The sequence below is a fragment of the Scyliorhinus canicula genome, chromosome 9, assembly GCF_902713615.1.
Source record: "Scyliorhinus canicula chromosome 9, sScyCan1.1, whole genome shotgun sequence".
Taxonomy (NCBI): Eukaryota; Metazoa; Chordata; class Chondrichthyes; order Carcharhiniformes; family Scyliorhinidae; genus Scyliorhinus; species Scyliorhinus canicula.
The window spans coordinates 84,023,795-84,051,614 of NC_052154.1; the positions used below are offsets into that span (position 1 = coordinate 84,023,795).

General features: G+C 46.1%; 1 protein-coding gene across 8 annotated transcripts in view; it reads left to right on the forward strand.

Annotated features, from left to right (window-relative positions):
* Nucleotides 1-27,820, forward strand: part of LOC119971491 (RNA-binding Raly-like protein) — a 1,731,169-nt gene that overhangs the window by 427,437 nt on the left and 1,275,912 nt on the right. The window contains exon 1 of one of the 8 annotated variants that reach the window (XR_005461851.1): nt 7,470-8,174. The exons of 5 other annotated variants lie outside the window; for them this stretch is intronic. The gene's annotated coding sequence lies outside the window, so the exon portion shown is untranslated. Of the gene's footprint in view, nt 1-7,469; nt 8,175-8,249; nt 8,421-24,722; nt 24,740-27,820 lie in introns of those variants that run through there. 2 more of the 8 variants (XR_005461850.1, XR_005461854.1) reach the window with 2 other exon arrangements.

Here is a 27,820-nt window from a genome sequence, read left to right on the forward strand (position 1 = left end):
GATCTTGCAAAAGGTGTTGAGTACAAAACAATTCAGTAGTGAGAGAATTACCTCCTGCAGTACACAGGTTAGTACAGATGTGAGATGATGCAGTCCCATCCCTTATCTTACACTGGCTGTGCAAACCCTTCCCAAGACAAACATGGGGTGACTGGATGTCAGAGAGGGTGATGCGTGGACTCTCGAACTGGGGGAGTAGGCTGGGGCATGGGTGGAAGCATGAGTTTGGAAACCAATGCAAAGCCAGGTAGACCTCATACAAGGCCCATTTACTGATGAGCGAGTGAATCCACAAAAACCTGACAAGGCCCACCACCACACTTATAGTAATGCAGAGCATCCCAATGACCATTGGCAAAACAGCCAGTGCTAACTCATTAGGATGTCCTGAATCGTCCCAGGAATGCACCGCTTTCGGGGCAGTTGAACTCTCGCGATTCAGTCCCGGCATCAGCACTTTGTTTCTGGAACGGAGAATCCCACCTCTTGAATACAATGTCCCCATAGCTGAGATCCCAAATGTACCAGTGTATCTGCACGGCCTGTTAAGTTCTGGCATACACCTCAAAGAATATATCTCGAAGCACTATGTGTCAAACTGTCGCATCAATTCATAAATATATGTATTTTTAAAATAAAAACAAGGAACAGTAATACAGGAGAGTTGTGAAGAATTGAGAGAAATTCACTTTGGCAGTGGTGCACCATTAATGCCATTGCTATCTTCCATAAGGAAATGCTGTCACAGGGGGATGTCAGTGCTGCAATTAGGCCGGAGCTGTGCCATCTTTCAGCTTAATTGGTAAATTAACTGCATGGTGTAGAGTTACGAAACCACATAGATTGTGATGGACCTGTGCTGTGCTAGCTGATCCTAGCCTGGAGGTGGCAGTAGGTGTTATGCCTTCTGGCTCCCATAAGTTAGAAATAATCATACTTTAGACTCAAAATGCTGTCGCTTCACCCAGTGTACTTTTTTCACCTCTCCATGGCGCTGGTGGATTGATAGACTACACTGCGACAATGAAAGTGGCCCTCTGGGATATATATCCACAACAATTAGTTCCTAGTTCTTCACGCCTATTATAACAATCCAAAAGTTTAGGCAGCACCGCTGGTCTCGTGCAGTGTGTTGCAGTCAGGTGAGTAGTGGTAGAATGGATTGCCTCTCTTTCCACCCCTCATTTGACCACAACAGGTTTCTGGAAAAGAACACTCTTCACAATTCAGTGAATGTTCAAGTGCTGTAACTAGAAAAGACACAGCAGACAGGTTTCCTTCAATGTTTTGAAAATAAAAGAGAATCATATTTATTGTGCTGAACACCCAATCTAAATAAAAATAATAAAAATGCTCCAACTGTCAGACATTAAGCTCACGCATGAATACACGGTACAATACAAATGATAGGTTAAATCATTTAAGAATCCGAAATGAGCCAGTTGTATTTGAATCCTATAGACTGATGACTTGGATGGTTTCAGAAATGGACTTTCTAAATTCTGCTTTGTGGCAAACTAAATACGTTTACAAACAATTTCTATTTGCTCTCCTGGGGTCAGCAGCTGCCGGATTGTTATTTTAGACATTGCCCATTATGGGTGGTTGGTCAAACAAGAAGCAGGGCTCAGGCTTGCATGATGGATGGCGAGCGAGAGAGTGCCCACTCAGGGTCTTTCTTCTTAACCTGCTCTCTCTGGCCTTGAGAAAATCAATTTTGTAAAATAAAAAAGAGTTAGTTGGCTCATCACATGATCTACCCTTACAATCTGACCATTAACTCAAATATGGTCAGAGCAAGTTGATTCCAAATCCACCCTTCAGGCATGATTAGATTATGACTGAAGAAGTTCCCTTTTCACAAAATGTCTAATGGCTTCACTGCCACCCAGTTGAATACATGGGTTGTCTAAATGTTTTGTGAATGGTTCAAGAGATGGTCCATTCACACTCCTCTGAGGTAATTGTCTCTGACGATCTATCTCTGGTACTGTTGTGTAAATGTTCGGCCATCTTAGAAACTGCTGTTTGCCATTCCTTAAAAAATGCTGGTGTTCAGTCTTTTAAAACTCAAACAGTGGTTTCAGTCTACTCAATAAATAAAGCCATTTTCGATAAAACATGGTTTTATAACACCACTGTGCCAGACGAAATGAAATGGATCCATTACAATTTTCATGCAGGAAAAGGGAATATATTCAGACATCCACTCATTGATTGTACAACTGCTATAGCTGGCACTGTTTGCAGCAGCCATTGGAATTAAATCTCTTTTGGTATTGGGGTCCGGCCCAAGGAAGGATTTTATTTTGAAAACCTGGTGTGTTTTCCCTGCTTTACACTCTTAAATACACGTTAAGTATCATCTATGGGTTTGAATTTTCACTAGCGTCTGTTTGGAGTGGTTTGGAAATTTTAATGGCAGCAACCGGATTTTCTGACCCTTCCCACCAGCAGGATTTTCTAGTTCTGCCAAAGGTGACCCGCCCCCTCCCCCAAGTTCCCCAGTGGCAGCCACGCAAAATGCTGTAGACATGAACGGGACTGGAATATCCCGTCAGCAGCTAGCGGCGAACTACCTCCACTGCCAGACAAGACATTGTACAGGGGCTGGAAAATCCCACCCGTGTGGTCTTTGGTGAGCTTTGGGCTAAGTACAAACTCAAGCTTGATTCCTGAGCCATTGCGGGGATCAAATTTCAAAGGCTGCTGAAGAGACATCTTTTCCCATCCAAGGTTTTAATATGCCTGCTACTGCAATGTTGCACTGTCTGTCACATCCTTAACCCTTTGATTGCTGATTCTTCGAGTCACAGGTTTAATAGTTCAGGTTCTGGCACACTGATAATCCCGATCTCTAGGGTGACAGTGGTTGATAAACTATTCTTCAGACCCAAAAAGCACCTGGGTTCTCCTCCTGCACTTTGCCTCTAGTGGGCTCTGAATCTTTTATTAACTTTAGAGTATCCAATCTTTTTTTTTCCACTTAAGGGGTAATTTAGCGTGTCCAATCCACCTACCCTGCACATCTTTTTGAGTTGTGGGGATGAGACTCACATAGACACGGGGAGGATGTGCAAACTCCCCGTGGACAGTGATCTGGTGATCGAACTCGGGTCCTTGGCGCTGTGAGGCAGAAGTGCTAACCACTACGCCACCATGCTGCCCTGTGGTCTCTGATTTTTAAATAACTGGGTTCAGTTATGTTTGAATTTTGAACCTGATCATTTGATTCTTCACTAGACAAATCCACACTGACTCAACTTTTATATTCCTTGTGGTGTTCACCGGTGCTGTTCATGTCTGGCTGTATTACCTCTCCCATTTTCCTTTTCTTTGTTGAGAGGCCTTCCCTCAACTTGTTGTAGGCCCTCTGGGACACTATTCCTCGCAGGTGGCAGTGCAGCTTCTACTGCACTCCCCTGTGGCACTTCAGCTGAGCGAGGTCTCTCCCACATTTTTGGCTTTCCTGGATTGGAACTTCCCTTTTCCCTATTTAAATCCTTAACAAAGGTTTCTGCCAACCATACATCTGGTGAATTCTCTTCAGCCACTATTATATGGGCAGTACAGCAGCACAGTGGGTAGCATTGTTGCTTTACAGCGCCGGGGTCACAGGTTCGATTCCCGACTTTGATTACTGTCTGTGCGGAGTCTGCATGTTCTCCCCGTGTCTGCGTGGGTTTCCTCCGGGTGCTCCGGTTTCTCCCACAAATCCCCAAAGAAGTGCTGTTAGGTAATTTGGACATTCTGAATTCTCCCTCTGTGTACCCGAACAGGCGCTGGAATGTGGCGACGAGAAGATTTTCATAGTAACTTCAGTGCAGTGTTAATGTAAGCTTACTTGTGACAATAATAAAGATTATTATTACTATCCCAGCACCATTTCCCGGGCTTTATGTCAGAACTTTAATCTTTACTGGCCTTTTTGTCCCTTGTGGGAATTTTGGAACTTCTTCAACCCTTTGCAAATGCACAGAATTTAGTTTTTTCCCCATTTTGTCAGGGCCCTAAGTGTACAGTGCCTGACAACTGGACAAATCATCGTCCAGCAATTGGTTGAAAACCTGCATGGGAAAGCTGGGAATGATCCCAAGAGTCACGACACTGGTAACACTGAAGTTTGCTTTGGTCAGTTAAGAAAGTTTGGAATTTTTGGCAGCTTGCCTCCAGCACCAGCTCATTATGCCCTTGGGATGGTATTCTTGGTTATAGAAACATAGAATCCCTATTGCGTGGAAAGAGGCTATTCAGCCCATCGGGTCTGCACCAACCCACTGAAAGAGCACCCTACCTAGGCCCACTCCCTTGCTCTCTCCCTTTAACCCCACCTAACCTTTGGATACTAAGGGGCAATTTAGCATTGCTGATCCATCTAACCGATACGATTTTGGACTTACTTCATCATTTGATGAGCTCTCACTGGACAGCGGTGAATAAATGTCATTAATAGCTTTTCCTTTTTTATATATAAATTTAGAGTGCCCAATTCTTATTTTCCAACTAAGGGGCAATTAGCGTAGCCAATCCACCTAACCTGCACATCTTTGGGTCATGGGGGCAAACCCACGTAAACACGGGGAGAATGTGCAAACTCCACACGGACAGTGACCCAGAGCCGGGATCGAACCTGGGACCTCGGTGCCGTGAGACAGCAGTGCTAACCACTGCGCCACCATGCTGTCCTTTAATGGATTTTCCTAATAATATGCTCTACAATAGAAGGGCCCAAACCTCCGCTGGCCACTTCAACCTCATTGGAAGTTTTATTAACAAGACAATAAATACTTCCACACACTCGTTATTAAAGTCCTCATTATTAAAGAGCTCAACACTTGGTCCAATCAGAGTCGGTCTAGCTACAATCTGTAACTCTTCAATGGAGAGGGCTTTTAAAGTTTTTTTATTATTATTCATTCATGGGATGTGGGCGTCGCTGGCTGGGCCAGCATTTATTGCCCATCCTTGAGGGCATTTAAGAAGCAACCACATTGCTGTGGGTCTGGAGTCACATGTAGGCCAGACCAGGGCCTTAAAGGGCATTAGTGAACCAGTTGGGTTTTTACGACAATCGACAACGGCTTCATGGTCATCTTTAGACTTTTAATTACAGATTTTTTATTTCATTCAAATGTTACCATCTGTGAAGGCGGGATGTTTTAAGTTAATTCACAATTTTTGATGAAGATGCTACTCTTGAATGTGGACCTGATAAGTATTCTAAACATTTAAACCACAACAAAACCTTTATATATATTTTAAAAATCCCTCTGAGGGGCCAATTTGATTTCCCACTTCCAATTTCTCATTGTCCATATTATCAGATAGAAGTGACACCGCTCTCTTTCCAGCCTTCATTTGACTACAACAGGTTGTTAAAAAATAATAAACAAACTTGCCAATTCACTGAGCATTTAATTGTTTAAACACTGTGATTGTAAAATACACAGGTAGGTTTCCTTGTAAGTTTATAAACAAAAATAATAGCATTGATGGGCAGCACGTGACACAGTGGTTAGCACTGGGACTGCAGCGCTGAGGACCCGGGTTCAAATCCCAGCCCTGGGTCACTGATTGTGTGGAGTTTGCACAGTCTCCCCGTGTCTGCGTGGCTCTCACCCCACAACCCAAAAATGTACAAGTCCATGCTAAATTGCCCCTTAATTGGGAAAATAAATAATTGGGTACTCTAAATTTATTTTTAATAAATTTTTTAAAATAGCATTTATTGTCGGGACCGTCTCTAGTTTTTCTCCTGGAGTCAGCAACTTCTGGGTTGATATTTTAGATGCTACCCAGAGTGTATGGCTGATCAAACAACAGGTATGACCTAAGCCTTTAAGATGGATGGAGAGAGGATTGCCCATTCAGGGTCTTCCTTCTTCGGCATCTCTTCTTCTTCTGTTCTCATGCCCTGAACAACACCAGTTACTTAAAGCACAAATGAGGGTTAATCGGCTTACCACACAGCCTCCTCGCGTGAACTGACCTGCTACCCAAATATGGTCATGGCAGGTTTATTCTAGTTCCATGGTTTAGAGATGATTAGATTTTGGTTGGAAGGGTTCCCTTCTTGGTGAAGGTCCATTGTCCAAATATATTGCATCTGACGGCTTGTTTCACACCCAGATGAATACACAACGTTATCTGGATGTTTTGTGAATGGTTCAGGAGATGGTTAGATGATTCATTCACACTCTTCTGAGGTAATTGTCTCTGATAAGCTATTTAAAGATAGGCTGACTCTGTTTTAATGGTTCTGGAATTTATCGGTTACAGTTATGCTGTTATAGAAGCTGCCGTTTAAGTCATTTTGTTCGAAATGTTGCTCTTCAGTCTTTCAAACTCAACCAGTGGGTTTAGCCCAATAAATGAAGTCATTTTCACCATAAAGTGTGTTGCCAAGCCATATAAACCCAGCCTAGGGTCTCAATTCAACTGGAAAAAGCAGAGGGTTGGCTTCTCTGTTGACGGGATCCTCCGTTTCGCCGGCAGCGAATCCCATCGTCCAGCTGCCGGGGCGGAGAATCCCACAGCCGGCAGGGGGCGCGCCACACCAGAAAACGGGTGCGGCAGGATGGAGAATAACACCCAGATTCTGCTTTTGGCCGCGTTTAGCGGGGTGTTTCTTGGTGGCTGCACATTGAGAAACACCCTGCTATTCAACCACACTTTTTCCTTTTCTTGACCTCGGCGGGAAACGCCCCGTCGAGGCTACACTTGCATAATTTCCCACGCTGATGAGCTCAGCCCTGATCTTAGCGACCCCACCACAGCCTCTGGACCATCCCCACCCTCCCCCCACTGCACAGAACTTACCTCTTCCTGGGTCCTTGAGGCCAGCCCCAAACCACCTCTTAAGGCCCACATATTGACTGTTGCCTGACTCCTGGCATGGGCAACCTGGCACCCGTGCACATTGGCACCCTGGCAGTGCCGCTGCCCACCTGGCAGTGCCACCCAGGCACCCTTGCTTGGGTGGCACTGCCAGGATGCCCATGTGGCAGTGTCACATTGTCAGGCTGGCAATGTGAAGGTGGCCAGGCGTCAGCAGGAATGCTAGAGTACGACCCTGCCCAGAGCTTGACCACCTGGGGGCCTCCCAGGCCAGGTGCGGTTATGACTGGTCCCCATTTGTGTGCACCAATACTAAACAGCTTTCGGTCGAGGCTTCGCTGGGATAATCATTCGTTCCCAGGCCCCCGGGTGAACATGGCGCAGACATATTTAAATGAGCCTAACGGTTCATTTAAATATTCTAATCTGGATCACGCTAAGTGAGGATGAGATCCAGATCACAACGCCTCGCGAGGTTCGGTTGAATCTTGCGAGACGCCTCAAGCGTTGCAAATATCGCGAGAGACCTTTCACAAGATTTAACAGCCTCGGCACATCAAGTCGGGCATCACAATCCTGGTAAATCCCACCCATGTATAGACTGATGTCCAGAAAACCCCACTCCTTGGAAAATATGAATGTTGTGTGAACACGGATCAGGGTCAACTACAATATCTTCAGCACTTGGATTGTTTGCCAACGCAAATTTTCAAAGTGGGTATGTGGTGCAAGCTATCAGGGAGATGGTGTCAGGAGGCAGTAGAATTGCATGCTGGCAAGGGCCAGTACATGGGATAGGAGAAAATTAATAACTCAAGCTGCTTATAAACCTCTGCACTCGTGTACTGAGCTACTTGGAGCTGGAGGGTTCGGCAGACTGCAGGTCAGGGCTGATGCTGGCAGTGTCAACATCAGTAAAAAAAAATCAAGAGCGAAAATCAGGGAGAGGGCAGAGAATTCTCAAAGAATGGAACATTAAACATAACTCCCCGGTTTAACGACAGTAATGAGAATGGAAAGCTGTTAACACAAGAACAATGAGTGTGCAGACCCGATTGCATTTCTCGGTTCAACAATGGTGTTTTGTTTTTTATCTCAAAGAAAAAAGGATCCAGACATTCAGGGCTGAAGGAAACTGTTCAACTGGGTACTTGGAACAGAGGCTGTAGACTCTCCTTCTGTCTGAAATATTAATGTGCTGCTGGACCCATGCGTGACACACGATTACTCATAGACAATCAGAAACCCTATTAGTGCCTGTGCGGAGCTCACATGACCAAAGGAGAAGACAATCTCCGCCCCCCTTTGCTTCCTCTCGAGATGTGACAGGTGCCGAGGTAGGATAATACCACAGCAGCAAATCCCATTCAGCCACCCTGAATAGGTGCTTTGCTTCAGCCTGCAGCTGTTAGTCTTGCCTTGCCTGCTCGGTGTGTCTCTGAGCACAGTTTGGGATTCTGTCGAAAGTATATCTTTTTTTTCTTAATATTTCCAAAGGAATACATATTTCTGCTTGGGTTTTTATAGGTCTCTCACTAAACTGCTGCCTCAGCCTTGCTCTATTCATTTTTACCTTCAATTTGGTAGGTAATCAAATACCTGACCTATTTTTTTTTAGTTGTGCTCTTTTTTTTGAATAACAGCTTTCAAAGCTTAACCTTTTTTGTTCCATTTCAGTGCAGTGATTTTTAAAAATATATATATATATGTATGTGTGGTATATGTATTTTTTTGTAAACCGAGAGGACCTCTTAAAACAATATTGTCTCAGGATCATTTTCTGAGCAAAAGTTTTTTTTTCTCCAGCTTGACAAGTGATGCGGAAGCTCTCTTGAATCTGGTACTTTAAAGTCAGCACTGATTTTTAAATGTGTGAAAAATGCTTCTTGATGGTAGCTGCTTTTTTTCGTCAGTTCTAAGTCTTGCGAACCTGCTGTTTTGAGAAACTTGAATTTTCATCAATTGAGGCAAAGAATCATTTTTGTCTGGAAATGTCTTGAAATGTCGGGGTCTTTTTTCTCTCTCTTGAAGGCTAATCTCTTTTTTTTACGGATTCTCGAAGGGACTTACTGCCCTTGTGTATTAAGTCAGAAGATTTGTTGTGAGATATTTCTTCCTGAGGATGTGTTCTGAAAATGCCTGTACTGTGTTTGCCAGATGTCTTGGAGTTGGGATGGGACAAACCCGGACACACTTGGAAAGCGCGGAGTTGCAATAAAACACTTGCTGAGCATCACCTTCCTCAGTCCTCTCTCCATTCAGCCCAGGAAAGCACTGACTAGATTACTGGGTAAAATATGCTGGTGCTCCTGTCTTTCCTGCTTATGTGCCTTTCTTTGTGCCTGCCCATATCCTTCCTCGCCAGCCTTATGCTGAAGATACTGAGTCCTGCTGGGATAGTTCCATTAGTGTCAGTAACCTAATGGTGCATCGTTAAAGTGTTCAGCCATATCCGTGCACAAGTCCAAAAAGTGTAATTGCCATTTCTGGCTGGTTTTAATTGGTAACTTTTGTGTTGGTTATTGGTTTATTCATTGGCTGCATTTTAGAGAACAGAAAGCTTTCATCGAGCACTTAGAGAAAAACAAGGTATATTTTCTTCAATGTATGAGGCATTCCCCAATCCACTTCATCCTTTCGGACACAGGCACAATGGGCCAAATGGCTCCCTCCCATCGTCCTCAGATTCTCTATCAGTCTTTTCCCAAACCACATGGATGCACGGCAGATGCAATGCTTTTGATGACATAGGTTATGTAACTAGATTGTCGGAAGCATTGTACCTGAGCAAACGAGAATGGCTCAGATCGTCTGGTCTCTGGATCACTGGAGAACGGACCTTCCTCCCACGATGCATTTCAGGACTGCGGAATTTCCCACAATGTATGGATTTCCGATGGGCAATTCCTCTGCTACCCGGGACTCTCGGAACGTCTCCACCTCGAGTCAGAGACTTCAGACTGTTTCAACATGCTTACCCCTATACTTATCCAGGAAATGTCAAACAGAAAAATACTGGACTATCCCCTGGGTAACTATGCAACTGACAACACCTCCGCCACCCCCACGACTACCCCTGACCAGCCTGAGTAGCCATCACCTGTCTTCCTCCATAACCCCCCCAAACCTCATCCAAACCTGACTAGCCCCAACCCAACACCCTCCGACTCTACCTCCATAATCTTCCCTGACTAGCCCCTAACCTGACAGCCCCCGCCAACACAAACTGACTACCCCAATCCATCTCCCCACTCAGCCACCCGAGCCAGTTCACCGATCTTCCATTTACACACATACCCATTCACCCAGCCATTCACTTATACACTAACATACTGAAAAGCTGTCAAAATGCTCTTGATTGTGTTAGCGGGTACTTACCAGTTTGTCATTCAACCCCCCCCCCCCCCCCCCCCCAACCCTCTCCATCCACCACCAGTGTTCAATGTTACTGAGAAGCAGTTCAATCGAAGATCGCGCCACATTTATGAAGATGCTAGAGTTGAAGACGCAGCCAAAAGTCCAGAGCAGAATGATCGAGTGGAAAAGTGGAAGAGAGTAGCAATCTGATGGCAATTGCTGCTTCTTGGAAGAGATGGAAGAAATGTATTTTGTGCAGATGTGTGGCATTTCCAGTGATTAGCACAAAGGCAAGATTAATGACTTGACTTATTTGTTCTTTATGGTCGTATCTGTGGATGTGCCATCCAGGGGCGAACCACATTGCCTCCCAATGCCCTGTGTCAGTCATTTGGGAATTGCTGCTTTCGGTTTCTGCGGCAACCATTTCTGTTACTGCTATTGACGACAATGCGTTTCAAAAGCAGCCTACTCAGTCAGAACATTGAATACCATCCTGGTTAGTTCACTGCAGGCAGTGCCCACCTTCTGGCTGCCAGTGCCGCACCACCTCTGGTTCTGTGCTGTTAAAAAATACTTTCCTTGTCCACACTGAAAGTGTGACCATGTTTGAGCTTGTCATGTGGTTCAATTAAGAAATGTCTCCCTCGACGGATTATCTGGTCCGCCAGCCACATGGTTCCCAACCGTGAGCCGTTCGTTGTTGGTGGGATTCAATCTTCTTGCCGCTGTTAGTGGGATTTCCCATTGTAACCACCCTACACCGCCGGGAAACCTGCTGGCGGGAAAATTGAATTGTAACGACTGGAGAATCCCGGTCCTTATCTGTCTCCTGTGATTAAGCTGTTTTCCAATTCTGTTACCGTCTTGATATTGTTGGTTTAGTGCCATGCCATTAATAACATGGTTCTGTCATTTCCCCAGCTTGACTGGTCCAAGGTGGTATTAGTGAAGCTGCAAAGCTGTGACTGTGGTAATATATTCTGATTGCACAAAACCATGGCATTGTGACCACAACTATATGATGGACTTTTGAGTTTTGTGTGTAACTTGATACCTGGGACTCTCTCTTTTCAGTCTGTTGTTAGATTTAAGATTAATGAGAGCAATGTTCCTTCAAAAGAGGTGAACTCTGTTAGCAATCTTCAGTTCAGAACACTCAGTGACAACGCATGGCCAGATATTGCTCAGTGATGCAGGTTGTTGTGGCAGCTCGAATTTCTTGCATTGATGTTAGGCCTGTACATCTGGCGAACAATTTAGAGGAATGTGCTTCAAAATGTTTTAAATACATTCATGGGATGTGGGCAGCATTTAATGTCAATCCTTAATTACTCTTGAACTGAGTGGCTTGCTGGGCCATTTCAGAGGAAAGTTAAGAGTGAAGCACATTGCTGTGGGTCTGTAGTCCCATGTAGGTGAGTCCGGGTAAAGGTGACAGATTTCCATGAGGGAACCAGGTGGGTTTTTCGAATTTTAAACCGCTTTGCCACCATCTCCAAGTATGGCAGTCTCTAGTCTGAATTGTCCCAGCATGCCATTTAGCAGGTTCTAGGGGTAGACAATAACCACTGTCTTTGGCAGTGACATCCACATTCCCAAGCGGGTGGGGTGCTGCCAGCGGGAATGGACAATCCCGATGGCAGAGAATTCCAACCAGTATTTTTTCATGTTTACACAACTGGGGTTGGATTCTCCGCCCTGCCGCTGCACATTTTTGCCTCGACCCGCCGGCGTGATTCTCCGTTACGCCAGCCGATCAACGGGGTTTCCCATTGTGGGGCATCCCCACGCCGTCGGGAAACCCCCGGGCGCTGGCAAAATGTAGAATCCTGCCAGCGGAGAATCCCGCCCCTGGTATTTGTATCCCATCCTGCCCAGAACCCACTTGACAGTTGCCAAGAAGACCAGGTGCATTTATATTGATCTTTTCCTCACCTCCAACCCCTTCAAAGTGCTTAAACAGCCCATGGGGCACTTTTGAAGTTATTTGCACACCGCAAGCTCCCACAATCAAACAATGTGATAATGACCAGATAATCTGTCCGCTGAGAGATAGATATTAGCCCAGACATGATTCATTTGTCTCTTTCCTCACCTTAATGTTCTTTACATGTTTAATTTCAGAACCCATTTTGTTCAAACTGAAAAATTGACAGGTAGCTTTCTAACTTAATCAGCCCTGTGGAAACATTTAGCGCCTTCAATCTTTTCTTGTAAACACTGCTCAGCTGTGATATATAGGAAACATTTTCCTCTATGGAATGATGGTTCACGTTGGAGGTACAGACTGCAGTGCGTGTCTAACCTTGGCTCTTTCACAGAAAAGTGTGGCGGCTCTGATAAGACCATAAGACATAGGAGCAGAATTAGGCCTCTCTGCCCATCGAGCCTGCTCCGCCATTCAATCATGGCTGATATGTTTCTCATCCCTATTCTCCTGCCTTCTCCACATAACCCTGGATCCCTTTATTAATCAAGAACCTATCTATCTCTGTCTTAAAGACACTCAGTAATTTGGCTTCCACAGCCTTGTAGGGCAAAGAGTCCCATAGATTTACAAACCTCTAGCTGAAGAAATTCCTCCTCATCTCTGTTTTAAAGGATCGTCCTTTCATTCTGAGGCTGTGCCCTTGGGTTCTAGTTTTTCCTACTAGTGGGATCATCCTCTTCACATTCACTCTATCCAGGCCTCTCAGTATCCTGTAAATTTCATAGATTAACTTGGATCATTCTGAAAAATTGGGTCTCTGGCTCGGTGCGCGAATCGGCCACACCCATCGGCCCAACTCGAACCTGATTGGTCTAATCCTATTTCTCTGATTGGGCAATGCAGAGGCCACATCCCCAGTAACTGTTGCCACCAGGTGCAGTATGCAGAGCTCCTCCCTGCAGCAGATTCTGCTCGCTGCTAACACGTCTGCCCGGGGGCCATTCCGCTGAAGCCCTGGGGGGGGGGGGGGTGCAGAGAACGGGGCTGGAGGGGACATCCGAGAGGAAGGCCAGGGGTGGCCAGCTGACGGATAAGACCCAGGGCTCAGTATTTGAGCCCTGACAGTCTCCCCTCTCCAGCTCTCCCATGTCCGGGCAACATGGGGATATCCAGGTTGGGGTAGGGGACGGGAGAGCTGCGGGAGGAGTTGAGGGGTAGAGTAGGTGTGGCTGAATGGGGTTGAGAGCATGAGTGTGTGTGGTTGAGAAGGGAATTGTGAGTGAATGAGTGTGGCTGTGTGAGGAGGGGAGCGTGAGTCTGTGAGGCTGAGGAGAGAAGTGAGAGTGAGTGACTGTGGCTGTGTGAGGAGGGGAGCGTGAGTCTGTGTGGCTGAGGAGGGAAGTGCGAGTGAGTGTGGCTGTGTGAGGAGGGGAGCGTGAGTCTGTGTGGCTGAGGAGGGAAGTGTGAGTGAGTGAGTGTGGCTGTGTGAGGAGGGGAGCGTGAGTCTGTGAGGCTGAGGACAGAAGCGCAAGTGAGTGAGTGGCTGAGTGAGGAGGGGAGCGTGAGTCTGTGTGGCTGAGGAGGGAAGTGTGAGTGAGTGAGTGTGGCTGTGTGAGGAGGGGAGCATGAGTCTGTGTGGCTGAGGAGGGAAGTGTGAGTGAGTGAGTGTGGCTGTGTGAGGAGGGGAGCGTGAGTCTGTGTGGCTGAGGAGGGAAGTGTGAGTGAGTGAGTGTGGCTGTGTGAGGAGGGGAGCGTGAGTCTGTGAGGCTGAGGACAGAAGCGCAAGTGAGTGAGTGGCTGAGTGAGGAGGGGAGCATGAGTCTGTGTGGCTGAGGAGGGAAGTGTGAGTGAGTGAGTGTGGCTGTGTGAGGAGGGGAGCATGAGTCTGTGTGGCTGAGGAGGGAAGTGTGAGTGAGTGAGTGTGGCTGTGTGAGGAGGGGAGCGTGAGTCTGTGTGGCTGAGGAGGGAAGTGTGAGTGAGTGTGGCTGTGTGAGGAGGGGAGCGTGAGTCTGTGTGGCTGAGGAGGGAAGTGTGAGTGAGTGAGTATGGCTGTGTGAGGAGGGGAGCGTGAGTCTGTGTGGCTGAGGAGGGACGTGTGAGTGAGTGAGTGTGGCTGTGTGAGGAGGGGAGCGTGAGTCTGTGTGGCTGAGGTGGGAAGTGTGAGTGAGTGAGTGGCTGAGTGAGGAGGGGAGCGTGAGTCTGTGTGGCTGAGGAGGGAAGTGTGAGTGAGTGAGTGTGGCTGTGTGAGGAGGGGAGCGTGAGTCTGTGTGGCTGAGGAGGGAAGTGTGAGTGAGTGTGGCTGTGTGAGGAGGGGAGCGTGAGTCTGTGTGGCTGAGGAGGGAAGTGTGAGTGAGTGTGGCTGTGTGAGGAGGGGAGCGTGAGTCTGTGTGGCTGAGGAGGGAAGTGTGAGTGAGCGAGTGTGGCTGTGTGAGGAGGGGAGCGTGAGTCTGTGAGGCTGAGGAGAGAAGTGCGAGTGAGTGAGTGGCTAAGTGAGGAGGGGAGAATGAGTGTAAGTGGCTGAGTTAGGAGGAGGGCTTGAGTGAGTGAATGTCTAAGTTAGGAGGAGGGGAGTGTGAGTGAGTGAATGTTGCTCAGTGAAGAGGACAGCATGGTTGTGGGTGTGGAGGTGGAGCAGTGATCAAAAAGTGTCAAAAACTTGTCCATTCATGGCGACTCGCGACAGTCCACCGATTTGTTTCTGCAGTTCTCAGAGTCAGAAATTTAGCCTCCCTTGACATATTTGAAAATTCTCCAAATTCCACATGATTTTTCATTCATTAATTTTACTGTTAAAATCAGGCATAGAGTTTGAAAATTATATATTGGGAAAGTCTGCCCCCTAGTTGGCTGCTTTTTGTTTAGACAATGCTTCCTTTGGCCCTGCTCTTTTTGGCCTTGAGCTGACCTCCGCTCTGTTTCACCCAAGTTTCCGGAAATAAGTTTGAAGAAGTGTATGTCTCTTTTGTTTTAATCCGTTCTGCTTATCTTCTTTGGTAATGCTTGCTGTTTCAATTCTAATCTTTAATTTGTAGTTTGGGATTTTCCAGTCCCCCCCTTTGGCATGTTTTTCAGCAGTGGAGGCGTACAGCAAGCCGCCTATGGGGTCTTCCAATCCTGATGGAGTCAATGGTGATTTGAGTAGCTGGCCCATCCCGCTGCTGGGGAAACCTATCCCTTCAGTGGGACTGAAAAATCCTGCTGGAGAGAAGTGTTGGAAAGTCTTGCCCATAGATGTCTGTGCTGACTCTTTAATGCCAGACAAAGCAGCCGTTAACTTTAGACAGGCCAGAACATCACAATTTCCAACAGCAAAAAAAATCTTAATAAGTGACAAGTCAGTGTAATTTTGACTTCACATTAAACATTGAGGTATAGCTCCAGCAACAGTCAGGGTAGTGTGGGGCTTGGAGGAGAATGTGCAGATGGTGTTCCCCATTTGCCTGCTACCCTTGTCCTTCTCAGCAGTGAACTACAGCAAGAGGTTGTAGATTTGGTAGCTACTGTATAAAGAGCTGCAGTGAGTTGCTTGTGTTCAAATCCCTCCATGGCCTTGCCCTTTCCTGTTCCTAGAACCTCCTCCACCCTCCCAGAGCTCTTTGTCCAATTCTGTCCCTTGTGGGTGCACAGTGGTTAGCACTGCTGCCTCACAGCTCCAGGGATCCCGGGTTTGATTCCAGCCTTGGGTGACTGTCTGTGTGGAGTTTACACTTTCTTCCTGTGTGTAGAAGCCAGCTATTTTCTATAGGTAAAAGATAGCTATTTAGCATTAAGCCCCTTGTCTACTAAATACCATTTTAAAACTCACTCATAACCTCAGGTCATTTCGAAACGCACATTCAGCATTTCAGAACATAGCTGCAAACAGAACACAGAACAGCAGAATTCCTATGCAGCTAACAAATACAATTCCAAGATAAAGTAACCCAAGGACAAGTCAAGCACTATGGCAGCAGCATAGAGACCATTGTCCTAACAAGCAAGTTTATGCGATAAGGAAGCCAAATCGCATTCCATAGCTCATACAAGAACACATTTTAAGTTAATATTGCCTAATAATGACAGACGGCTGAGCGTCGAATCAAACTTATTTGATTCTAACCCAAACCAATTAAGATTACATCAGGGTGTAGCTAGATGGCTAAAGTCTGATATGATTTAGTATAACCGTGATGGATTTTCGGCCATCTTCTCTCTATCTCTCTCTCTCTCCTTCATGAATTAATCTGTACTTTGACTTAACTATTCGCTGTCTGTCTTTCATATTTCATTTTCTGACTTTGACTTTTGAAGTTATTGCGAGCTGTTGGCCTAAGCAAGAAAATCATTTCAGTGATTGTTTGAAAGTTGAATTGTCCACAGATTACCTCTCTGTGAGTCCGATGCTAGCTGAACTTATTCAAGAATAAGACTTTAAATGACTCTCAATTGTAATCAATAGAGACAAATAAAACAGATTCTTATTTGCACCTGAGAAGTTTTAACTCAAATTTGCACTGAGTTTTAGTGATCGCAAAGTGCAGCTAAACCCGCATGGTAGATCTAATAGTGTGTCTGCATGGGTTTCCTCTGAGTGCTCCGGTTTCCTCCCACAGTCCAAAGATGTGCAAGTTAGGTGGATTAGTCATGGTAAAATTGGCTCTGAGTGCCCAAAGATGTGCAGGTTAGGTGGATTAGTCATGGTAAAATTGGCTCTGAGTGCCCAAAGATGTGCAGGTTAGGTGGATTAGTCATGGTAAAATTGGCTCTGAGTGCCCAAAGATGTGCAGGTTAGGTGGGGATTGGATGGGGGAGTTAGCCGAGGTGAGGTGCACTTTCAGAGGGTCGGTGCAGACTCAATGGACCGAATGGCCTCCTTCTGCATCGTGGGGATTCTATGAATTCTATGGACATGTGAATCTCAAATTTCCTTTGCCACAAATTGGTTATAAATCTTCATCTGTATAAGTCCTGGGATCTGGAATTTTTTACCTAAAACTGCTTTTTCTTACAGATAGTTTGAGCCGAGTGGTCAACATTGTATTAAGCATGGCCTAGTGTGAGTCAAGAGCCCTGCTCTGGCATGGCAGTGTCTGCCGCATTTACTGCAGACGAGCACAGTGGATTGAGATAGTGCATGATTTGCTGGCCTTTGTTCTCTCGGGATTCACCTCTCCACCAGCTGAGCATTCCATTTCTGCTCACCTCATCCATCGCCCTTTCAGTCAGCATCCAGACATCATTGCTGTCAGCAACTGTCCCCCAGTGCCAGTGTCAGTATCCACCATCTTCATATCTCACTTCCAGGTGTCCTTGTTGCAGAGGTAGAGTAGCTCAGGAGGCCAAATAATACTGAGGATATGTCTGACACAGAGAAGGTGGAAACTGTTCAGTCTTTTCTGCTGCCATGAATATGTTATCCAGGTCTCACCATTGTAGGGGAGCACACTGAGGACACCGACTCGGTAGACTCACAGTTTGCTGTTTCTCAGTCAGCTTGCTGTTGTTCCGCACACTCTCCTCAGTTTGGACATAACAGCTGCTGCTTTTGTGATGTGTCTGTTGATTTCAACATCAAGTGACAGATTGCTGGTGATTGTGAAGCCTATTGGTGATTGATGAAGCTATCATCAACCTCCAGTGACACATTGTCAATGCTGATAAATGGCATTAAGGTAACATCCTGGATCTGGGATTCCTAATACTGATGGTCAAACCAAACTCTACCAGCGTGAGAGAGTCTGTCCATTTTCTGTTGAAGGTGTTCCTCACCTTATGGTATGGAATGTTAGTGTGGCTTTATCAGTGCAGAGCAACTCTCTGAGGAGGATTTGATGCATCTTTATTTTAGATCTCAGGCTGGTGAGGTTGACCAGCTTTCTGTCAGTTCTTTAATGTATGTAGAATCCACCGTGAAGGACCTGAAGCTACATGTGACAGCAGCAAAGAGAAGAATATGTTGAAGAGTGTCTATGCCAGAACACAACCCTGTTTGACCCTACTGCGGATCTCAAAGGGATTCAGTGCTGCTCTGTCATTGCTGACCTGACTCACCATGTTATCCTGGAAAGAGGAGATCACATGGAGCAGCTTCAGTGGGCAGCCAATTGTCTCCAGCAGTTTAAATAGACGGTCTCAGCTCACATGATCAAATGATGTGGAGATGCCGGCGTTGGACTGGAATGGAGTAAGAAGTCTTACACCAGTTAAAGTCCGTTTCAAACACTAGTTTTCGGAGCACTGCTCCTTCCTCAGGTGAATGAAGAGGTATGTTCCAGAAACATATATATAGACAAATTCAAAGATGCCAGACAATGCTTAGAATGCGAGCATTTGCAGGGAATTCAGTCTTTACATATCCAGAGATAGGGGTAACCCCAGGTGAAAGAGGTGTGAATAGTCTCAAGCCAGGACAGCTGCTCGGATTTCGCAAGCCCAGGCCAGATGGTGGGGGATGAATGTAATGCAACATGAATCCCAGGTCTCGGTTGAGGCCGCATTCATGTGTGTGGAACTTGGCTATAAGTTTCTGCTCGGCGATTCTGCGTTGTCGCGCATCCTGAAGGCCGCTTTGGAGAATGCTTACCCGGAGATCAGAGGCTGAATGCCCTTGACTGCTGAAGTGTTCCCCAACTGGAAGGGAACATTCCTGCCTGGTGATTGTCGCACGATGTCCGTTCATTCCTTGTCGCAGCGTCTGCATGGTCTCACCAATGTACCACGCTTCAGGACACCCTTTCCTGCAGTGTATGAGGTAGACAACGTTGGCCGAGTCGCACGAGTATGTACCGCGTATCTGGTGGGTGGTGTTCTCACGTGTAATGGTGGTATCCATGTCAATGATCTGGCATGTCTTGCAGAGATTGCCCTGGCAGGGTTGTGTGGTGTCGTGGTCGCTGTTCTGAAGGCTGGGTAATTTGCTGCAAACAATGGTTTGAGGTTGCGCGGTTGTTTGAAGGCAAGTAGTGGGGGTATGGGGATGACCTTGGCAAGATGTTCATCTTCATCGATGACGTGTTGAAGGCTGCGAAGAAGATGTCGTAGTTTCCCCGCCCCAGGAAAGTACTGGTCGACGAAGGGTACTCTGTCAGTTGTGTCCCATGTTTGTCTTCTGAGGAGGTCGGTGCTGATTTTTGCTGTGGCGCGTTGGAACTGTCGATCGATGAGTCGAGCGCCATATCCCGTTCATACGAGGGAATCCTTCAGCGTCTCCAGATGCCTGTTACGCTCCTCCTCATCTGAGCAGATCCTGTGTATATGGAGGGCTTGTCCATAGGGGATGGCTTCTTTAATGTGTTTAGGGTGGAAGCTGGAGAAGTGGAGCATCGTGAGGTTATCCGTGGGCTTGTGGTAAAGCAAAGTGCTGAGCTGACCTTCCTTGATGGAACCGAGTGTGTCCAAGAATGCAACTTATTTTGGAGAGTAGTCCATGTTGAGTCCAATGGTGGGATGGAACGTATTGATGTCATCGTGTAGTCATTTCAGTGAATCTTCGCCGTGGGTCCAAAGGAAAAAACTGCCATCAATGTATCTGGTGTATAACGTCGATTGAAGGTCCTGTGCGGTGAGGAGGTCTGTTTCAAACTTGTGCATGAAGATGTTGGTGTATTGAGGTGTGAATTTGGTCCCCATGGCTCTTCCGTGCATCTGGATGAAGAACTTGTTGTCGAAGGTGAAGATGTTGTGATCCAGAATGAAGCGGATGAGTTGTAGAATTGCGTCTGGAGATTGGCAGTTGTCAGTGTTGAGTACAGAGGCTGTTGCAGCAATGCCGTTGTCATGGGGGATGCTGGTGTAGAGTGCCGAGACGCCCATTGTGACGAGGAATGTTCCTGGTTCAACTGGTCCATGGGTGCTGAGTTTCTGTAGGAAGTCCGTTGTGTAGTGACAGAAGCTGGGTGTACCTTGTACGATGGGTTTCAAGATGCCCTCGATGTAGCCAGAGAGGTTCTCACACAGGGTCCCATTGCCTGAAACAATAGGACAGCCTGGTGTGTTGGCCTTGTGTATTTTTGGGAGGCAGTAGAGATCTCCAATGCGGGGTGTATGTGGGATGAGAGCACATAGGGTGCTCTGAAGCTCTGGATCCAAGGTCTTGATCAGTTTGTTAAGTTGGCGGATGTGTTCCTTGGTTGGATCTGCGGGTAACTGTCTGTAGTGTTGCTGGTTGTTGAGTTGTCGGCATACTTCTTTGCAGTAGTCCATTCTGTTCAGTATGACGGTGGCCCCTCCTTTGTCTGCTGGTTTGATGACGATGTTGCGGTTGGTCTTGAGAGCGCGATGACGTTGCGTTGTGCTTGAGTGATGTTTGGGGCTGTCTTGTGAATGCGACTGATGAATCTGGCATTGACGCAACTCCTGATGGCTTGAGCATATATGTAGAGTCTAGGGCAGCGGCCTTCCGGAGAGGTCCAATTTGACTCTTTCCTCTTCGGTTGCCGCACCGCAGATCTCTCATTGGTATTCTCCTTGGGTTCCTGGTGTTGTAAGACTTCTTACTGCACATGATCAAACGCCTTGGTGAGATCGATGATGAAAATATATCATTGTCTCCTTTGTTCACGTAATTTCTGTTGCAGTTTCTGGACTGAGATAATCATGTCAACGGTAGATCTTCCAGTTCTGAAGCCGCACTGAGATTTGGGATAGATGCGTTCGGCCAGGATCTGCAGTCTGACGAGAGCAACACAGCAAATCCTTTTCCCAGAATTCTCAGCAGGGAGGTTTCTCGATAGTTGTAATCGTTGTGGTCACCCTTGGTTTTGTACAGGGTCACAATCTGTGCATCACACAAATCCTGGAGCACTATGCACTCCCTCCAGCACAGATAGAGAGGTTTGTGTAGCTGCTGTAGGATTGCAGGATTCCTGTGCATGATCAGTTCAGGCAGTGTGCCATCAGCATCTGGAGTTTTGCCCAGGGTAAACCAGTCATTAGCTTTGCTCAGCTTCTCCACTGCGGGTTCAATATCCAGCTCTGCAGTGACAGACAGGTTTCCTCAATGACAGTATTCCCCTTGGGGTATAAGTCAAGGTAGTGTTCAATCCAGGTCTTTGACTGTTTATTTCAGTTGGTGATGACCTCTCTGCCTTTGTTTTCAGCTGAGCCATTTTCTTTTGCTGATGGACTTGTTGAGCCTGTCATATTGCCCCTAGCATTTCCTGTACCCAAGGACGTCTGGATATTCTGACAGAGTTGTAACCAGCAATCATTGCCACAAGGCCGAGCAGTCTGGTCACTTGTGGATCATGAATTACCTTCAGCCTCGTGTGTAGGATCTTTAATCTTTTATTATTAGTGTCACAAGTCGGCTTACATTAATACTGCAATGAAGTTGCTGTGAAAATCCCCTAGTCGTCACACACCGGCACCTGTTTGGGTACAGTGAGGGAGAATTCAAAATGTCCAATTCACCTAACAACACGTCTTTTGGGACTTCTGGGAGGAAACCGGAACACGTGAAGGAAACCCACACAGACACAGGGAGAAGGTGTAGACTCCACACAGACAGTGACCCAAGCTGGAAATTGAACTGGGGCCCTTGGTGCTGTGAAGTGACAGTGCTAACCACTGTGTTACGGTGCCACCCCTAAAATCCTTTGCCTCCCCACTTGCTCTGCTCCTTTCAGATACATTTCAAGAGCTCTTCAACTGTTTCCGTATGTGTTTTGGTACCATCGCTCTTCTGAAGCACCTTGGAGCATTTTACTGAGTTAAAGGTGCTACGTAAATTCAAAAACTCTTGTTGCTGCTAATAGTATACTGCTCAATGCCGTGGATAAAAAGAGCAATTATTGGTCACTTCAGAGTGATGGTTACTGCTGTTATTGTGCCACCCTGTTTACCAATTGACTGGGAAAGCCTGGATAACCCTGTTACTTTTTAACTATTGTGAAATATCGTGACAAACACAATAAATAGCCTGTAATTTGTGATAGACGTCATCTGAGTGACTGATATTTTGGGGGAAATTGGACAAAACATTTGAAGTTCACACATTCGGGATTAAAGATGTAAATTTCCAAGTTGCTGCCTGATTTTAACCTGCTCTTCAACAAGCATCACGACACTGTTACCTCACCGATACTGTTAAAATGCATGAAGTGTTTGAATTTTGAGTCATAATAAGACCATTTGGCCCATTTAGTCCATGCCAACTCTTCAGAGCAACCCACAGTACTTACCAATCAGTTAGCCACTAAACAAGCAAGAAAGCGTTTCGACTGGTTCATTAAGTTGAGTGAATTTTTTGATAGCATGATAAATCTCCATTACGGTCAAACACTCATGTTTTGCAACTGGAGAATCTCATCCCATCAGTAATTATTTGTGGAGATTTATAAACTAAATGCAAAATAAGATTATTTACATTTCTCATTTATCTGCTTTTCACCTTTCTCACATTCCCATCTTTCTTTCCCTCTCTTTTGCTTTCTTGTTTGTGATCTTACTTAGAATGAAATATTCGCCTTCATGATGTTCACTGATGACTGCACAATCTTCAGCACCATTCACGACTCCTCAGATACTAAAGCAGTCCCTTTCCAAATACAGCAAGGCCTGGACAATATTCAGACTTGGGCTGATATGTGGCAAGTAACATTCGCGCAACACAAGTACCAGGCAGTGACCGTCTGCAATAAGGGAGAATCTGACCATCGCCCCTTGACATTCAATGGCGTTACCATCGCTGAATCTCGCACTATCAATATCCTTGTGGTTGCTATTAACCAGAAGCTGAATTAGACTAGCCATATAAAGACTGTGGCTACAAGAGTAGGTCAGATACTGGATTCCTATGGTGAGTAACTCACCTGCTGACTCCCCAATGCCTGTCCACAGTCTACAAGATACAAGCCAGGAATGTAATGGAATATTCTCCAGTTATCTGCATAAGTGCAACAACACTCAAGAAGGTCGACAAAATCCAGAATCCGAATTGACTAGCACCCCATCCACTACCTTAAACATTACACTCTCTAGCGCTGTCACACAATGGCAGCCATGTGTACCATCCAGAAAATGCACTGCAGGAACTCACGAAGGCCCCTTCGCCAGCACCTTCCAAACCCATAACTTCTAACACTTAGAAGGACAAGGACAGTAGATACCTGGGAACACCAGCATCTGTAAATTCCCCTCCAAGCCACTCACCATCCTGACCTGGAAATGTATCACCATACCTCCATTGTCACTGGTGGAGTCAAAATCTGGAACTTCCTCCGTAACAGCACTATGGGTGTACCTACTCCACATGGACTATGAAGGTCCAAGAAGGCGGCTCGCCACCAACTTCTTTGGGTCTTAGGGATGGCCAACAAATGCTGGCTTAGCCATGGACACCCACATCCAGTGAATGGATTAAAAGGTCAGAGGGCAACAGTGAGTGTAACAGGTGGTGAGCATCATTCCCTTGGTGCTGAGTGAAAATTCTTGTTCTTTGTCTCCTCAGTCACTGATTTTTCTTGATATTTTGTTAAAGATGCTCGTTTTATAGAATGGAACATTTTTCCATTCCAAGGATTCAATGCGATTCAAGTGGACTGGGATCAGTGTAACTTTCTAAAACATGATTTCCAATGAATGGGCAATTTAGCGTGGTCAATCCTCTACCCAGCACAACTTCGGGTTGTAGGGGTGACACGGGGGGGGGGATGTGCAAATTCCACACGGACAGTGACCCGGGGCCGGGATCAAACCCTGGTCCTCAGTGGCATGAGGCTGCAGTGTTAACCATTGTACCACCGTGCCGCCCCTTGGGATCAGTGTAACATGAGCTAGATGCAGAGGAACGTTCCCTGAGTTCTGACCCAACAACCTGCTTCGACCCCAATCGCAGAATAGCAGTGTGACATTTGCTGCTTCTTATACCACTTTCCTTGTAGCTTTTAAAGTTTCCTAAATTATTTGGTGAGAGCTGAGCTGCTATTAAATGGCAGAATCATCTGGACTAGGTTCTATAAGACCCCTTTGAAGATAAAAATAATAATAAGCAGACCTTCAGTTTCCCCACTCAAGCCCAATTTGTGGCCTGAAATATGGGTACACTAGTTTGCTGAGCCTGTAAACCTCATTCTTTGACTCTAACCCCCGTATATAGAACCTGATTGTAACAATGGAATTGTTATACATTTGTTGGTTTGTTGAATATTTTATCTGAAAACAATTTAGAATCTTGTTCTAAACCCACAACAGCTTTATTTACACTGTTTTAAAATATCTCAGCAATCACAAGGTTTCTACCCATCTGTCTGCAGCTCTGGCTTCCCAGGTCTTCCTGGAAGCTTCTGTTTATTTCAGCTCTCAGAGGCACTACGCAGGCTTAATCAATTATAGATCAGTTAGCAGAGGGAAATTATCAACACAGATCAGTTAAACCATTGAACACTACAGCAATGGTTTTTGGATGCCAAGGCTCAAGATCGGTGAGCACCACTAGAGCTGGAGGGAGAATTGAGACATTTCCTACATTATAGCAGTGAAGACACTTTTTAAAAGTACTTCATTGGCTGGAAGGTGCTTCGGGACATCCGGAGGTCATGAAAGGCACTGTAGTAATGCAACTTCTTTCTTTTCAAACCAATAGTTTGCAGGTGCTGTCCCAAAGCTGACCATTGATGTCTGTACCCCCCACAGGTAGGAATTCTTTAAGCATAAGGTCTAGACTTTGGGTTTTAGCATTCCATAGTCAACCCTGTTGTCCCATGAGGTATTCACAACTCCGTACTCTGTAGCAGCAGTATCTAAACAGTGGTCAGGAGCAGGAATAGTTGATGACTTGATTTCCCCTATGCCAGCAGATGTAAAGATCAGCCAAGCCAACACAACACAGGAATCAAACTGCAAATTGCTGTCTGTGTCCCTCAGCATGTTGCAGTGATTTGGAACAGACTGTCTGAAAGGTTGGCGCAAGTAGATTCAGTCGTTACTTTCAAAGAGGGATTAGATTAAAAACTTGAAAAGGAAAAATGTACAGGGCTCTGTGGAAAGAGCAGGAGAGTGGGACCAATTGGGTAACTCTTTCAGAAAGCCAGCATGGCACAATGGGCCAAATGGTAACCCTCTGTGCTGTGTCACTCCTCAGGTCTGAGAGCTGCCTTGGGCAGAGCCATTTGGGAAGCTTAAAAGTTAATTTGCAAAGGAAGAATTCTTCCTGAAGTGGGGATCAAAGATGGTGAGTTGAGAGGAAAGCAGGCTGACGAAGAAGAGGTCAGGGGTCAAACTATCTTGTGACTGTCGTCGTGGGAATATAACATGAAACAACAGGTCAAAGGTCAATGTTTGTCCTTTTCAACACTTGTTTGCAAATGCACAGCACGTAAAGCAGATCATAGCTCCCTCACATGTTATCTCCTTTATCTCCTTTACCTTTTATCCCCGACTGCTCCAAAAGAAGATCCAATTTTTTTCTCACACGATTTCCTTTTGCATGTGCTCAAGTACAAATTATTTTCAGTTTGCAGCTTTTTGGTGAATTCCTAACTCAAGTCTAAAATCGCTTTTCGCAAATGGTCTGCGTGTGTTAGAACTTCCTGACAATCACCTTTTCTAGTCTCCCAGACCTAATACTTCACCTGTCAACAGTAATTGGATAATAGTCTATTGACTGGCAGTCCATTGTGTGCCTCGGTTTCTGTCGACATGTGTATTCCTCCCTGTTCCTCTCCTTCAGTCAGTCATTGCAAAATAATCTACATCTTCTCTCAGGCCTGTCTAATTCAAACTAGCAGACGCTGAAAGCCTGGGAGGCAGCTCTATGTTTGAACCTATGCCCCAGTTCTGCTGCATAAGGCCACAGGAAATAGGAGCAGGAGTAGGCCATTCAGCCCATCGAGCCTGCTCATCTAGCTCATAGGATCATAGCTACTCTAACGCTCACTGGCTGGAATTCTCTGGCCCCTCGCACCAGTGGGAACTTCTGGAGGTGCATAGAATGGGAAAGCCCACTGACAGCAGCAGGATCCGGTGATCCTGCTGCCGGCAAATAGCGGGCCGCCTCCGCCACTGCTAAACATGCCATGGGGTGGGGGGGAGGGTGGTTGGGGACGAGGAAGACCACTAAATCCACTTTCCTGCCTTCTCTCTGTAACCACTGCTGATTAAAACCTATCACTGTCAGCCTGGAAAATGTTCAGGGACTCGGCCTCCACAGATTCCTGAGGTAAAGAATTCCAAAGATTTACCGCTGTTTGAGAGAAGAAATTTTTCCTTAAATCCGCCTGAAATGAGCTTATTCTGCGATTATGCTCTCTGGCCCTTCACTCTCCCATGAGTGGGAATATCCCCCCAACATTTACTCTGTCTAACAGCCTAAGAATCTTATGTTTCAATCATTTAACCTCTCCTTCTTCTGAACTGCAAGGTGTCCAGACTCAACCTGTCCAATCTTTCCTCATATGGTAGTCCCTCCATACCGGGTACATCTGAGTAAAATCTGAGCCTACACTTTTTGTGATGTTTGAGTTATACAAAAGCTGGGAAATGGAACAATTTCCATTTCAGGCAATCTGGTAGCATGCTTAGGCAAACCCAGGTCAGGTATAATGTGGTGAAATGCTGAAACTGTACTGCAACAATCTTAGCCCCAATCTCTGAGAAATGCCCCCTAAGCACAAATGTGGTATGTTTCCTCAGTTGCCTAAACCTCGCAACTCTCGGGACTTGAACACTGATGTAAAGGGTGACACTCCAGTGCAACTCGGAGGGAATGCAGGTCTGTTGTAGGTCTTTCAAGGTGAGAGGTTAACGCAAGATCCTGTCTCCCCTTTCGAGAGGACATAAGCAATCCCATGGCACTATTCCGAAGGAGATAAGGGTTTTTATCCTTGATGGCTTGGTCAAATTTAGCCCTCAAATAACAGTACAAAATTATTTGGCCATTATCACATTGCTGTTTGTGGGGTCTTGCTGTGCACACATTGCTGCATTTCCGACACTATAGCAGTGACTACAGTGCAAAGATGTACTCACCGACTGCAAAGAGGCTCACTTCAAGCTCGGGACTCTTACAGCTTGCAGACACAGCAGACTTTTCTGCCTTTCCATCTAGAATGGGTTTGAATCCTCTAACCCAACAGAAACTTCTACACAGCATTATTAGTGTCCGGGCTTTTAATTTCTCAGCAGTTCGAGGTTAGTATTGTTATGACTTGACATGCCCTAGGTGAGGACTCCCCAAATCCGGCTCAGACCCCACAATTTGTCACAGTCTGGCTGGGATACCCCTAAATTCTTACAATCCCAGATGGGGAAGGATGAAATGGCTCAACCTTCACCCCCCAACACGTCTTTATTCAATCCTGCCTGATGGTCGCAACAGGAGTTAATCGGATCCCTTTTCGCAAATACAATTTCCAAAACCCAATAGTTATGTTTTAAAAGGAGCCAGGCTTATCTTCAGTTGAAGATTTTTTTATAGAACAGTACAGCACAGAACAGGCCCTTCGGCCCTCGATGTTGTGCCAAGCAATGATCACCCTACTCAAACCCACGTATCCACCCTATACCCGTAACCCAACAACCCCCCCCTTAACCTTACTTTTTAGGACACTACGGGCAATTTAGCATGGCCAATCCACCTAACCTGCATATCTTTGGACTGTGGGAGGAAACCGGAGCACCCGGAGGAAACCCACGCACACACGGGGAGGACGTGCAGACTCCGCACAGACAGTGACCCAGTCGGGAACCGAACCTGGGACCCTGGAGCTGTGAAGC